The sequence below is a fragment of the Triticum dicoccoides genome, chromosome 6A, assembly GCF_002162155.2.
Source record: "Triticum dicoccoides isolate Atlit2015 ecotype Zavitan chromosome 6A, WEW_v2.0, whole genome shotgun sequence".
Classification (NCBI taxonomy): domain Eukaryota; kingdom Viridiplantae; phylum Streptophyta; class Magnoliopsida; order Poales; family Poaceae; genus Triticum; species Triticum dicoccoides.
Genome location: NC_041390.1, coordinates 83,265,223 through 83,279,111, shown reverse-complemented (window position 1 = coordinate 83,279,111; position 13,889 = coordinate 83,265,223). Strand labels below are relative to the sequence as shown.

General features: G+C 44.2%; 1 long non-coding RNA gene across 1 annotated transcript; it reads right to left on the bottom strand.

Annotated features, from left to right (window-relative positions):
• Positions 1-1,617: 1,617 nt before the first annotated feature.
• Positions 1,618-4,077, bottom strand: LOC119315156. The gene is made up of 4 exons (XR_005152600.1): positions 3,559-4,077; positions 2,867-3,014; positions 2,060-2,131; positions 1,618-1,655 (listed from the first exon to the last, which is right to left on the bottom strand). It is a non-coding gene; the product is annotated as an uncharacterized LOC119315156 (long non-coding RNA).
• Between the last annotated feature and the right edge of the window lie 9,812 nt (positions 4,078-13,889).

Below are 13,889 nucleotides of genomic sequence, written 5' to 3'. Positions count from 1 at the left end.
CGGAAGCCGGCATCAAGAACGTCAAAGTTCTCTGCCGAAGATAAAAGCCTTCTCGGCAACAAGCTTGCCGGAAGCCGGCATCGAGAACGTCAAAGTTCTCTGCTGAAGATAAAAGCCTTCTCGGCAACAAGCTTGCCGGAAGCCGGCATCGAGAACGTCAAAGTTCTCTGCCAAAGATAAAAGCCTTCTCGGCAACAAGCTTGCCGGAAGCCGGCATCGAGAACGTCAAAGTTCTCTGCTGAAGATAAAAGCCTTCTCGGCAACAAGCTTGCCGGAAGCCGGCATCGAGAACGTCAAAGTTCTCTGCTGAAGATAAAAGCCTTCTCGGCAACAAGCTTGCCGGAAGCTGGCATCGAGAACATCAAAGTTCTCTGCTGAAGATAAAAGCCTTCCTGGCAACGAGCTTGCCGGAAGCCGGCGTCGAGAACGTCAAAAGTCTCCGCGAGAAACATAAGACCTCCCGGCAACAGCCTTGCCGGGAGCAAGAAAGGAAACAAAGCAACACTCTGGCATCGAGATCTATAGAGTTCTCTGCCAGAAAATTTCCATGGAAGTAGGCTCGGGGGTTTGTAGCTCCTTCGAGTGCAACAACAACCATGGCCCATGCCAAGCTTGGTCCCGTCTCCAGCGTCGAATTCATGAAGTTCTCCGCTGCAGCCGGGCCCGGGGGCTACTGTCGGTGTAGTGAAAACCAGGGCTACACTAACCGCCGGGCATGGACCACGGCTGTATGCAATTACGCTAAAGAGGATCCATCTTCGCCGACAAGCGCTACATCGGCAAGCAAGACTCAAGCTACCTTCCCGGCAAGGAGCATCCTGCCCTGCTAGGGAGGACAGATACAAGACCCTGGCAAGAGGAGCTTGCCAGGAAGGCCCACCAAGGCACTCCAAGGAACTTGCCGCGACGCGCCACGCGCTCCGGCAAGGCAACAAGGCCCCGGCAAGAGGAGCTTGCCGGGAAGACCAACCAAGGTACCTCGAGGCCCGGTGAGCGACAAGCTTCCGGACCCGACAAGATAACAGCAGCGGCAAGGCGCTTGCCGCGGCAGGCGGCCACTCTATGCCCACGCTCCAGCGCATCCACCAACGTGTCGCTCTGGGGGGCCTCTCCAGGCGCGCGTGGCGGGAGGCTGTACAGCCAGCGGTGCGCAGTGGCATGCGAAGCTAACAAGATCGCCATCGTGGCGAACGGTGGCGCCCCTAACGGTCCTTTTCTGCACTATTTGGGCGACTCAGACAGGCATTTAATGCCTTTGTCCCCTGCCGTCAGGGTTAGGTAGGGTGCACTGTACAAGTAACTGTACCAACCACCTCGCTTTTTACATTTGTACCCTTCTCTGCGTTGCCACCTGTCGGTGACCCCTTTAGCGTATAAAAGGAGGCCCATGCGCAACGTAGAGGAGGGTCGACTCATTCGGAGGGTCCGACTCATTCGTAAGCCAGAAAACACTTGGCTCTCACGAGCAAGAACATAATACAACCAGACAAGCAGCAGTAGGAGTGTTATCTCTCCGGAGAGCTCCGAAGCTGGGTAAACTGCTCGTGTGCTTCGCCTCGATCTACTCTTCGTGCGACCTCCGCCCCCCACCGAACCGAAAGGGGCCCGGTCCGCCGGCCCCATAGGTGTTCGTGGATCAGTTTCCCCGACATCCCCTGTCATTGTCGGAAACAAATATTCACTGCCATTGTCTTAAAGAGAAGTTCTCAGATGAAACTAAAATTATAATATTATATGCCTAATTTAGCAAGTTACCAGCATGTTAGGAAGCTTTTGAACTGAATGCTTGCTCACAAGAAGTACTACAATTTGTAAAATTTAACCATTTCTGCATTACTATACCCTTGAGAACAGAAACCGAAGAAATATTTGCAACATGAATGTGTACAATTAGTCTTAAACAAAGAACAGACATAATCTTCACAAGGTCCGGCATGGAAAACCATGTCTACAGTTCTCAAATAAGACGTCGCAATATCATCACCGACTTGTTGTTCCAGCCATACATTAGAAATTCCATCCATTAACATTTGACAACATGACTCAACGATTACCTTACCTCATCAAATCATCATGACACCTTGTATCCTGCATGGTCAAGTAGTACACCTTCTGATGGCAATAACAAATTCTGGATAAGATTAAGGAAAAATTAGCATGCTGATCTTTTCCAGAAAATAAATAAAATATGATTCCTTGGTCTTCAAGGAAAATAGAAATCATGTTTCATAATTCCAATATGAAATGACTTTATTTGTAGAAGTAAGCAAGGCAAGCAACTCAGCTAAATGGATGCGGTATATACATGAATACATACGTAGCAAAAGGAAATCATATATGCATGGGACATGGGCACAACACAAAAAATTCTTTATGCATATTTCACATACATAACTAAAGCTAATGATCATCTCATGCAAAAATAGTCACTAATTAATTAAATCAATTCATCCAACATTATACTGCTAGTCTGATACAACTTGTACCGAGGATTATTATAAGAGAGCACTTCTAGAATTATGCAGATATAAACTGTTTGACATTTATGTCAACAAACTACAAACCACCATGCATGTTGTCTGGTCAAGTTCTAACGGGATGACTGTAAAACGATTTACCTTCAAACTAAATTGACAGAAAAATAGATCGGACTCAGCTTAATCTTTGAACTCGTGTAATTAGCACTCGGTCGTTTGCAAAAATAGTTCATCTGGTTATATTTAGTACCTACAAAAGCGAGCATAGAAATGTTTATCCTCACAAACAAAGAATAAGAATACATGTGTAAGACCAAGACTATAACTGGTTATCAAGAAAACTAAACAATAGAAGAAACATAAAACAAAGGATGGAAGATTGGACCTACCTGACTAAGAATGCCACATGATACAGTAGGAATTCCTTCTTTATGGCTGGCTCCTAGAGTATTTCCAAGAATGCATATTGACCAAGCTCATGCAGTCCTCGATAGAGCAAAAATCCAGGGACAACCTTCATAACTAATATCCAACCAGCTGAGTAGAAAATACAAACCTTGTTATCTGTAGTCACAACATGTAAATTGAATAGTAGGTTACTGCTAAGTTAGCAGCTTACAGTGAAAAGTTCTATCCTACATAAAAGGGAAAAGAAATGACACCTGTAAGCTAGAGCCAAATATATAGATGGCCAATCATTGCAGCAGCAGAATAAATGAAAATTTTCACTTTAAGAAGGAATCTTGACTCAAGATATTAGAGGTTTAAGTCACTGGTTGTGGCTATCTTAACAGATGAAACGAAAGATGCCACAAAAAGGCAAAAAACCAATCTGTAAAACAGTAAAAGTATGTAGATGAGGAAAAAATATGCCATAGTAATTGACTCAGAAGATCAATTTGGATTTTGGAGTACATATATTTGCTTTCCACAAAAACAGAAGCTCAGTGAAATATCTGAATTGTACATATATTTGGATTTTGAAGATCAATTAGTTCTTTCAAAAATACTCAGTGAAACAAAGAACTTGAAGATGCATCACACAAGAGAGAAGGGTGCTTCTCTCCATTCCTTAAAATACCTGCAGGTGATGGCGCGCACGGCGAGCAGCATCTCATCGGGGTTGGCGACCTCCGCGTCAGCCAGCTGCACAAGCGCCCGGGCGGCGGACTCGACGGGGAAGTAGCCCCGGCGTCCTCCATGCAGAACGAGAGCGCCTCGCAGGGCTCCGTGAGCGACGCGAGAAGCGCGCCTCCCCCTGCGCCCTCCGATGCGATGGCCACTACCATCTGACGGAACTTGCCGCCCTCGGGCCTCCCTTTCCCGTCCCCCTCCCCGTCCCTACAAAAAGGAGCACGACGGCAGGGCGTCTCTTCAGTCCGTGCTATCCTTCTACGTCGAGGATAAACACGATGCTGCAAAGAGGAAGAGTAGGCGGGCAGCGGGGCATAGGAGACGGCGGAGGGAATGGGGATTTTTTTTCCTTTCTTTCCGATGAACCCTAGCCTAGATAGCTTGCTCACGGGGACGACTGTAGCGACGAGACGGCGGAAGATAGGAGGAGGAGGAGGGGTGGCGGCGAGGCGGCGGCTCACGTACCGGGAAGCAGAAGCGACACCGCTGGATAGAAGGGGTGGGGTGGCGGCGCCGGAGAAGAGGACGAGGCGGAGGGCGGAGAAGGGGCTATGAAGGCGATTTTCTCCTCCTGTCTTTTTCTTCGAATAAAAAGCAAACTATGTGGTGGGCCTGATAAATCTTTTTTTGTCTCGTACCGTTGCCGACGAGGCTATCGCGAGCTATCGCCTTTGATGCGTAGCTGAATGGTTTTAATAACTATAGTTGTCCTCGACATGTGGACGTGCAACGGTAATTGAGCACGTCAAAGAAAAAATTATCGACAAGACAAAGATAAAAAAAGAATGGTGTAAAAGTACTAAAATGAAAAGTGATACACCAAAAAGGAAAAATCCCCACGAATCCTTGCAGATCCAACGGTTTAGAAGCTGATTGAGAAATTGCAATCCCAGTAATAGATAGATAGGGCTTTGTATGAAAAAGAGCAACGATGTAGATTTTTCAAACATGGCGCACATGCACCCAGATGAACAATAAAATTGAGAAAATAGCAAAAACATCAAATGATTCTAAAAAAAATTGTAGTAAACATGATCGAGGTGCAAAGTTTCACGAAAATGGATATCCATGGTATTCTTGGCAAGAAGATAAAATTGGAGCCATAAAAACAATTATCTGAAGCAATATGGATGTTCATTTTTCTTTTTTTTTCTTTGGCAACACATGCATGTCATTTTATTCACGAAACTACGGTCGATCATATAATTGCTAAAAAATGATTAGAATCATTGATTTTCTTTTCCAATATTTAGATTTTATTATTAATTTGGATGCATATCAACATATGTTCATCGATGTATCTTTGCGCTGTCATACCACACAATAATCGGCAAGCATGGTGAGCAATCTTCAAATCATTTAACTTAAAAAATGGCACACAATAATCATAAAGAAAAGCTTTATTGATCATCATCGTCGCGTCAATGATACACAACCGCTCAAAGATCCAAGGTTACATGGCAAGCATAATCAATGACCTTATTGTCATATCACAGGAGAAACAACTGTCTTAAAAATCCAACATGTTACGGGGATGAACACAACCTTCTTAAGAATCCAACATGTTACATTGCATGCTCATCCCCGTAACATGTTGGATTTTTAAGACGGATGTTTCTCCTTTGACATGAAAATAAGGTCATTGATTATGCTCGGCATGTAACATTGGATCTTTGAGCGATCGTGTCTCATTGACGGACGATGAGGATCAATAAAGCTTTTCTTGCTGATTATTTCTCGTGCTCTAAGCCCCCAAAGTTTCGGACAGTTTCCTTGCCACCGCTTCCCCTAAACAAAACGGAAGTTTGGGGATCTGATTGGATGACTTTATTTTTTCTGGGCTTCCGTCCATGGATAAGTTTTAAGGGTCTGGTTGAAGACTATCATAATGAGAACACACCATAGAACCACAACGTTGGGTATCTCGGCTGGAAAGGGAAAAAGGAAGTCCATGAGAAAGATATATATGGATTTCTCTATAGAGCATGCGAACTGCCAAAACACTTTAGGTTTGTCTAGATATGAATGTTTCTAACAAAAATCTTGCAACAACCAGTCTGAGGCCCCAAAGCATTTTTATTTTTATTAATTTTGCTTTGAGAAACCACAACAAGTCAACTGAATCACAAACAAATGTTCAATTTTCTATCCTAAGCACGGCTATTAATCAACCATTTCCCAAAGAAACGACCATGGTAAGCAAACTCAATCAAATCTTGAAAGGAACGAACATGGTTGAAGGGCAACCATGTCATCAGTAGATTCTAACAGAACACAACAGCACTATTAGCATCATCAATGATGGTGAAAAGTAAAAAGGATAGAATAGGGTTGTTCTCCCTCAAACTTCTAGTAAATTCAACCCTCTTTATGCTGAAAACACTATGTGTGTCTATTCATTGTTGATCAAAACTGAAGCCTGAAAGAAGTCAGCATACCGAAGAACAAAATGGAGAAATTAACTTCAAGGCAATGTCTAATTGGGAAACTAAAGTAAAATTAGGGAGGACAAGACAAGCAACCAGTATTTAGCACAATATTATTTCTCATGGATCTATATTAAAAATTACTTTAGAAAAGTGCTCTACAACGTATGCTCCCTCCGTCTGAAAAAGCTTGTCCCTCAAATGGATGTATCTAGCACCAAGCTTGGGACAAGCTTTTTCGGACGGAGGGAGTAGGTAACAATTTAATATAAAACATTAATCTTTAGTAGAAAAGGGGTTGAAAATATAAACAATTTAATAAACCCACAGCTCTCTCTCTCTCTTGTTCCTCTTTGTATTTCCTTTGCATACATAGTATCTTTTCCAAACCTTGTTCAACTTTTAGAGGGAAAGCAGATGCAGAAAAGAGCATACAAGTTTAAAAAATTATTCAAAGGCGACAAAGCATTAGAAGATAACTGAGGATGAGGGATGATAAATCAATAATCTGCTCTTGGTTCTCTCTATAGCTTCAACAAAGAGTTGTCACTGGAATAACCAATGGCACTCTGGCAATATATTAGGGAGCCTTGAAAATAGCCTATTGAAACAACAAGAAAAAATATGACAAAACAGCTCAGTATTAATTATTTAAATAAAGGTAATGATTCAGTAGTACCAACACCCAGAGAAAAGACACCCACAATAAAAAATGGATGTGCTTTGAAAGGACAAAATGGAGTAGCTGCATATAACATATCTAACTTCAATTAATAAGTGGGACTACAGATAAAGTGCATATAAGACCATACCAACTTCAATAAAGTATGTAGTACAATATTACTAGTTAAGTCTTCCCTACATTTAGCTGCAATAACATGCATAAACAAAAAACATCCGCCGGAATAAGCAAACTTCAAGTAGTCCACTGAAACAACCAGCATACATCAAGCTACCTTGCAGGACATCTAACAGAACCAAACGTTGCACAATGGCAGAAACTAACAGACTGAAGCAGGAATCATCCAAACATAGCCAGAAATAGCTGTCACCAATTTCAAGAGGACTTAAATATAGTGCTGCTCCTGGCTGAATACCAAGCTCTTGCAATGGTCTAAATATCTTTCATGGCAAACTTCAACCAGCAATTGATTGGTGTTCTTCCAGCGTGTCCAAGTACAACGGAACATACGCCAAAAATGCTTCCCGACAACAGTCAGACCCAAGATTGCGGATAACATGCACTTCCTTTAGATCAATGTCATACTTCATCAGTGTGTTATCCTTGCTAGCAACATAGAAAATCAACCGCAATCCGGGTGAATAGCGACAATGTTGTATTAGTAGTGGTGGAAGGACGGATGATCGATCCCATGTGGACAGTTTCTTTTCGCTAGCAATTGTTCATTGCTCACATGATGCTTCAGTATCCATTCATCTGTACTGTAATCCTCGAGAACCCAGATCGCCAGGCTTAGAGGATCGAGGACACTACGAACTATATTCGTGTAACAAAGGTGCCGCTAGGACTGGCCAATAAAAGCAGGCTCCAACTCTGCTTCCTGGTGTGGCACACGAATGATCCTCCATCTCTCCCCATCAGTCTTCACTGCCAGTATAGAACAGTTAGGCATGACAAGATGCAAGATGTCATTGAAGAAGACGCTTCTCATGTCAGTGCAGATTCTAAGCTCAGAGGTCATTCGACTTCTCTTGAAAGTCCACACCCCTGTTCTGGACGAGTAGATTGCTGCACCAGCCAAGCAGTATCTGTTCTCCAACTCGGAGAACTCAAACACATGAAAATGCGAGGAAATGGCTGGATCGAAAGCCAAATAGGTTGTGGGCGGCTTGGCGTGGCGGCAACCTAGGAGGGTTCGGGCAATTCGAGCCAGGTTCCGCTGGCGGAATTGCACACCATGTAGCAGAACATCTCCGGGAGATCACCGTCGAAGAAGTAGCGATAGAGGAGTGAAGGAAATATGCTCTAGAGGCAATAATAAAGTTATTGTTTATATTTCCTTATATCATGATAAATGTTTATTATTCATGCTAGTATTGTATTAACCGGAAACTTGATACATGTGTGAATACATAGACAAAACATAATTTCCCTAGTAAGCCTCTACTAGACTAGCTCATTAATCAAAGATAGTTATGTTTCCTAACCGTAGACATGAGTTGTCATTTGATGAACAAGATCACATCATTAGGAGAATGATGTTATGGACAAGACCCATGTGTTAGCTTAGCATAATGATCGTTGAGTTTTATTACTATTGCTTTCTTCATGACTTATACATATTCCTTTGACTATGAGATTATGCAACTCCCCAATACCGGAGGAATACCTTGTGTGCTATCAAATGTCACAACGTAACTGGGTGGTTATAAAGATGCTCTACAGGTATCTCTGAAGGTGTTTGTTGGGTTGGCATAGATCGAGATTAGGATTTATCACTCCGAGTATCGGAGAGGTATCTTTGGGCCCTCTCGGTAATGAACATCATGATAAGCCTTGCAAGAAATGTGACTAATGAGTTAGTTGCGGGATGATGCATTACAGAACGAGTAAAGAGACTTGCCGATAATGAGATTGAACTAGGTATGAAGATACCGACGATCGAATCTCGGGCAAGTAACATACCGATGACAAAGGGAATGACGTATATTGTCATTACGGTTTGACCGATAAAGATCTTCGTAGAATATGTAGGAACCAATATGAGTATCTCGGTTCTGCTATTGGTTATTGACCGGAGAGGTGTCTCAGTCATGTCTACATAGTTCTCGAACCCGTAGGGTCCGCATGCTTAATGTTCGATAACGATTTTGTATTATATGAGTTATGTGATTTGGTGACCAAATGTTGTTCGTAGTCTTGGATGAGATCACGAACATGATGAGGAGTCTCAAAATGGGCGAGAGGTAAAGATTGATATATTGGATGATAGTATTCGGACACCGGAAGTGTTTCGGAATGTATCGGGTACATATCGGAGTACCGGGGGGTTACCGAAACCCCCCGGGGGAAGATATGGGCCATATGGGCCATAGGAGGGAGGCACACCAGCCCACATAGGGGTGGCGCACCCCCCACAAGGGAGGAGTCCGAATTGGACTAGGGGAGGGGGCGGCGTCCCCCTTTCCTTCTCCCTCTCTCTCCTTCCCCCTTTCCCCCTCCGATAAAAGGAAGGGGGCCGAATCCTACTAGGAGCCCAAGTAGGACTCCTCCTACTTGGGGCACGCCTAGGGCCGGCCTCCTCCCCTCTCCCTCCTTTATATACGGGGGCTGGGGGTGCCTCTAACACACAACAATTGTTCCAAGTCGTGTGCGACGCTCCACTCCACAGTTTACGCCTCCAGTCATATTCACGTAGTGCTTAGGCGAAGCCCTGCGCGGATCACTTCACCATCGCCGTCACCACGCTATCGTGCTGACGGAACTCTCCCTCGACACTTTACTAGATCAAGAGTTCGAGGGACGTCATCAAGCTGAATGTGTGCAGAACTCGGAGGTGTCGTACGTCAGTGCTTGACAATTTGGATCGAGAAGACGTTCGACTACATCAACCGCGTTAAGCTAACGCTTCCGCTTTCGGTCTACGAGGGTACGTGGACACACTCTCCCCCTCTCGTTGCTATGCATCTCCTAGATAGATCTTGCGTGAGCATAAGAAATTTTTTGAAATTGCATGCTACGTTCCCCATCAAGGAGGAGGCCGGGAGTCCGCCAACTTGCAGCACTCGTAGCAAGGCAGGAAGGAGAGGGAGGGGTGGACGAGAGCCCTGCGTCCTAGCTCCGGGAGGAGGCTGGCAAAATTGCGGACCTCCTGGGGGTGCCGCTCATCCCTGGTGACGTAGAAGATGCTGACAAGGGTCTGGGGGAGCCTCCTGCGGTGGTGGGGGTCCGAGATGAGGCGGTGCCAGTGCCTAGACACGCACTTGGCGCGACACAGTGGCCTGGTGAAGGAAATATGCCCTAGAGGCAATAATAAAGTTATTATTTATTTCCTTATGTCATGATAAATGTTTATTATTCATGCTAGAATTTTATTAACCGGAAACTTAGTACATGCGTGAATACATAGACAAACAGAGTGTCACTAGTATGCCTCTACTTGACTAGCTCGTTGATCAAAGATGGAAATGTTTCCTAACCATGGACATGAGTTGTCATTTGATAAACGGGATCACATCATTAGGAGAATGGTGTGATTGACTTGACCCATTCTGTTAGCTTAGCACTTGATTATTTTAGTTTACTACTATTGCTTTCTTCATGACTTATACATGTTCCTATGACTATGAGATTATGTAACTCCCGATTACCAGAGGAACACTTTGTGTGCTACCAAACGTCACAACATAACTGGGTGATTATAAAGGTGCTCTACAAGTGTCTCCGATGGTACTTGTTGAGTTGGCATAGATCGAGATTATGATTTGTCACTCCGATTGTCGGAGAGGTGTCTCTGGGCCCTCTCGGTAATGCACAACACTATAAACCTTGCAAGCAATGCAACTAATGAGTTAGTTGCGGGATAGTGCATTACGGAACGAGTAAAGAATTTTGCCGGTAACTAGATTGAACTAGGTATTGAGATACCGACGATCGAATCTCGGGAAAGTAACATACCGATGACAAAGGGAACAACGTATGTTGTTATGCGGTTTGACCGATAAAGATCTTCGTAGAATATGTAGGAGCCAATATGAACATCCAGGTTCCGCTATTGGTTATTGACCAGAGACGTGTCTCGGTCATGTCTACATAGTTCTCGAACCCGTAGGGTCCGCACGCTTAACGTTCGGTGACGATCGGTAATATGAGTTTATGTGATTTGATGTACCGAAGGTAGTTCGGAGTCCCGGATGAGATCGGGGACATGACGAGGAGTCTCGAAATGGTCGAGACGTAAAGATCGATATATTGGACGACTATATTCGGACATCGGAAAGGTTCCGAGTGATTCGGGTATTTTTTGGAGTACCCGGGAGTTATGAGAATACGGGGAAGAAGTATTGGGCCTCATGGGCCAGGTGGTGGAAGAGAGGAGGCAGGGCGCGCGGCCCCCCTAGCCCAAACCGAATTGGACTAGGGGCTGGCCCCCCTTTCCTCCTTTCCTCCCTCTCCTTCCTTCTCCCTCTCTCCTTCCTTTCCTCCTCCTAATAGGAGTAGGACTACTCCTCCTGGCGCGCCCTACAGGGGTCGGCCGGCCTCCCCCTTGCTCCTTTATATACGGGGGTAGGGGGCACCCTAGAACACACAAGTTGATTGTTCCAAGTCATGTGCGGTGCCCCCCACCACCATAATTCACCTCGATCATATTGTAGCGGTGTTTAGGCGAAGCCCTGCGTCGGTAGCAACATCATCACTGTCATCATGCCGTCGTGCTGACGGAACTCTCCCGTGAAGCTCTGCTAGATCAGAGTTCATGGGATGTCATCGAGCTAAACGCGTGCTGAACTCGAAGGTGCCGTGCGCTCGGTACTTGGATCGGTCAGATCATGAAGACGTTCGACTACATCAACCGTGTTCTCATAACGCTTCTGCTTACGGTCTACGAGGGTACGTGGACGATACTCTTCCCTCTCGCTCCTATGCATCACCATGATCTTGCGTGTGCGTAGGAAATTTTTGAAATTACTACGTTCCCCAACAGTGGTATCAGAGCCAGGTTTATGTGTAGATGTTATATGCACGAGTAGAACACAAAGGAGTTGTGGGCGTGGGTATATACATATTGCTTGCCGTCACTGGTTGTTTCTTGATTCAGCGGTATTGTTGGATGAAGCGGCCCAGACCGACATTACCCGTACGCTTACGCGAGACTGGTTCTACCGACGTGCTTCGCACATAGGTGGCTGGCAGGTGTCAGTTTCTCCAACTTTAGTTGAATCGGATTCAATGAACAGGGTTCTTTCTGAAGATCAAAAAGCAATTACTATACCGCATTGTGGTTTTTGATGCGTAGGTAAGAACGGTTCTTGCTCAACCCATAGCAGCCATGTAAAACTTGCAACAACAATGTAGAGGACGTCTAACTTGTTTTTGCAAGGCTTGTTGTAATGTGATAAGACGTGATGAGATATAAGTTGTTGTATAAGATGATCATGTTTTGTTGAAGTTATCGGCCACTGGTAGAAGCCTTATGGTTGTCTCTTTATTGCATAAGATGCAAGCGCCAAATAATTGCTTTACTTTATCGCTATGCGATAGCAATAGTTGCAAGAGCAATAGTTGACGAGACGACCATGTGATGACATATTGATAGAGATCAAGATGATGGAGATCATGGTGTCATGCCGGTGATGATAGAGATCATGACGGTACTTTGGAGATGGAGATCACAGGCGCAAGATGATCATGGCCATATCATGTCACATATTTTGATTGCATGTGATGTTTATCCTTTATGCATCTTATTTTGCTTAGTTCAGCGGTAGCATTATAAGATGATCTCTCACTAAATTTCAAGGTACAAGTGTTCTCCTTGAGTATGCACCATTGCCAAAGTTCGTCATGCCGAGACACCACGTGATGATCGGGTGTGATAAGCTCTACGTTCATATACAACGTGTGCAAGCCAGTTTTGCACACGCAGAAATACTCAGGTTAAACTTGACGAGCCTAGCATATGCAGATATGGCCTCGGAACACTGGAGATTGAAAGGTCGAGCGTGAATCATATAGTAGATATGATCAACATAGTGATGTTCACCATTGAAAACTACTCCATCTCACAAGTATAGGGGATCGCAACAGTTTTCGAGGGTAGAGTATTCAACCCAAATTTATTGATTCGACACAAGGGGAGCCAAAGAATATTCTCAAGTATTAGCAGCTGAGTTGTCAATTCAACCACACCTAGAAACTTAATATCTGCAGCAAAGTGTTTAGTAGCAAAGTAATATGATAGTGGTGGTAACGGTAGCAAAAGATAACGATATCAAAAGTAATATTTTTGGTGTTTTGTAATGATTGTGACAATAGCAACGGAAAAGTAAATAAGCGAAGAACAATATATGAAAAGCTCGTAGGCATTGGATCGGTGATGGAGAATTATGCTGGATGCGGTTCATCCTGTAACAGTCATAACCTAGGGTGACACAGAACTAGCTCCAATTCATCAATGTAATATAGGCATGTATTCCGAATATAGGCATACATGCTTATGGAAAAGAACTTGCATGACATCTTTTGTCCTACCCTCCCGTGGCAGCGGGGTCCTAGCGGAAACTAAGGGATATTAAGGCCTCCTTTTAATAGAGTACAGGACCAAAGCATTAACACATGGTGAATACATGAACTCCTCATACTATGGTCATCACAGGTAAGTATCCCGATTATTGTCACTTCGGGGTTAACGGATCATAACACATAATAGGTGACTATAGACTTGCAAGATAGGATGAGAACTCTCATATATTTATGAAAACATAATAGGTTCAGATCTGAAATCATGGCACTCAGGCCCTAGTGACAAGCATTAAGCATAGCAAAAGTCATAGCAACAACAATCTCAGAACATAGTGGATACTAGGGATCAAACCCTAACAAAACTAACTCGATTACATGATAGATCTCGTCCAACCCATCACCGTCCAGCAAGCTTACAATGGAATTACTCACGCACGGCGGTGAGCATCATGAAATTGGTGATGACGGATGGTTGATGATGACGATGGCGACGGATTCCCCTCTCCAGAGCATCATGAAAGTGTGCTCCAGCGATCCATTTATGGACTGGTGCAAGCCTCTCGGAGTTGGAATATACGCTTTGATAGTGTGATCAAAGCATATGGTTTTATACAGACTTTTGGAGAAGCCTGTATTTACAATAAAGTG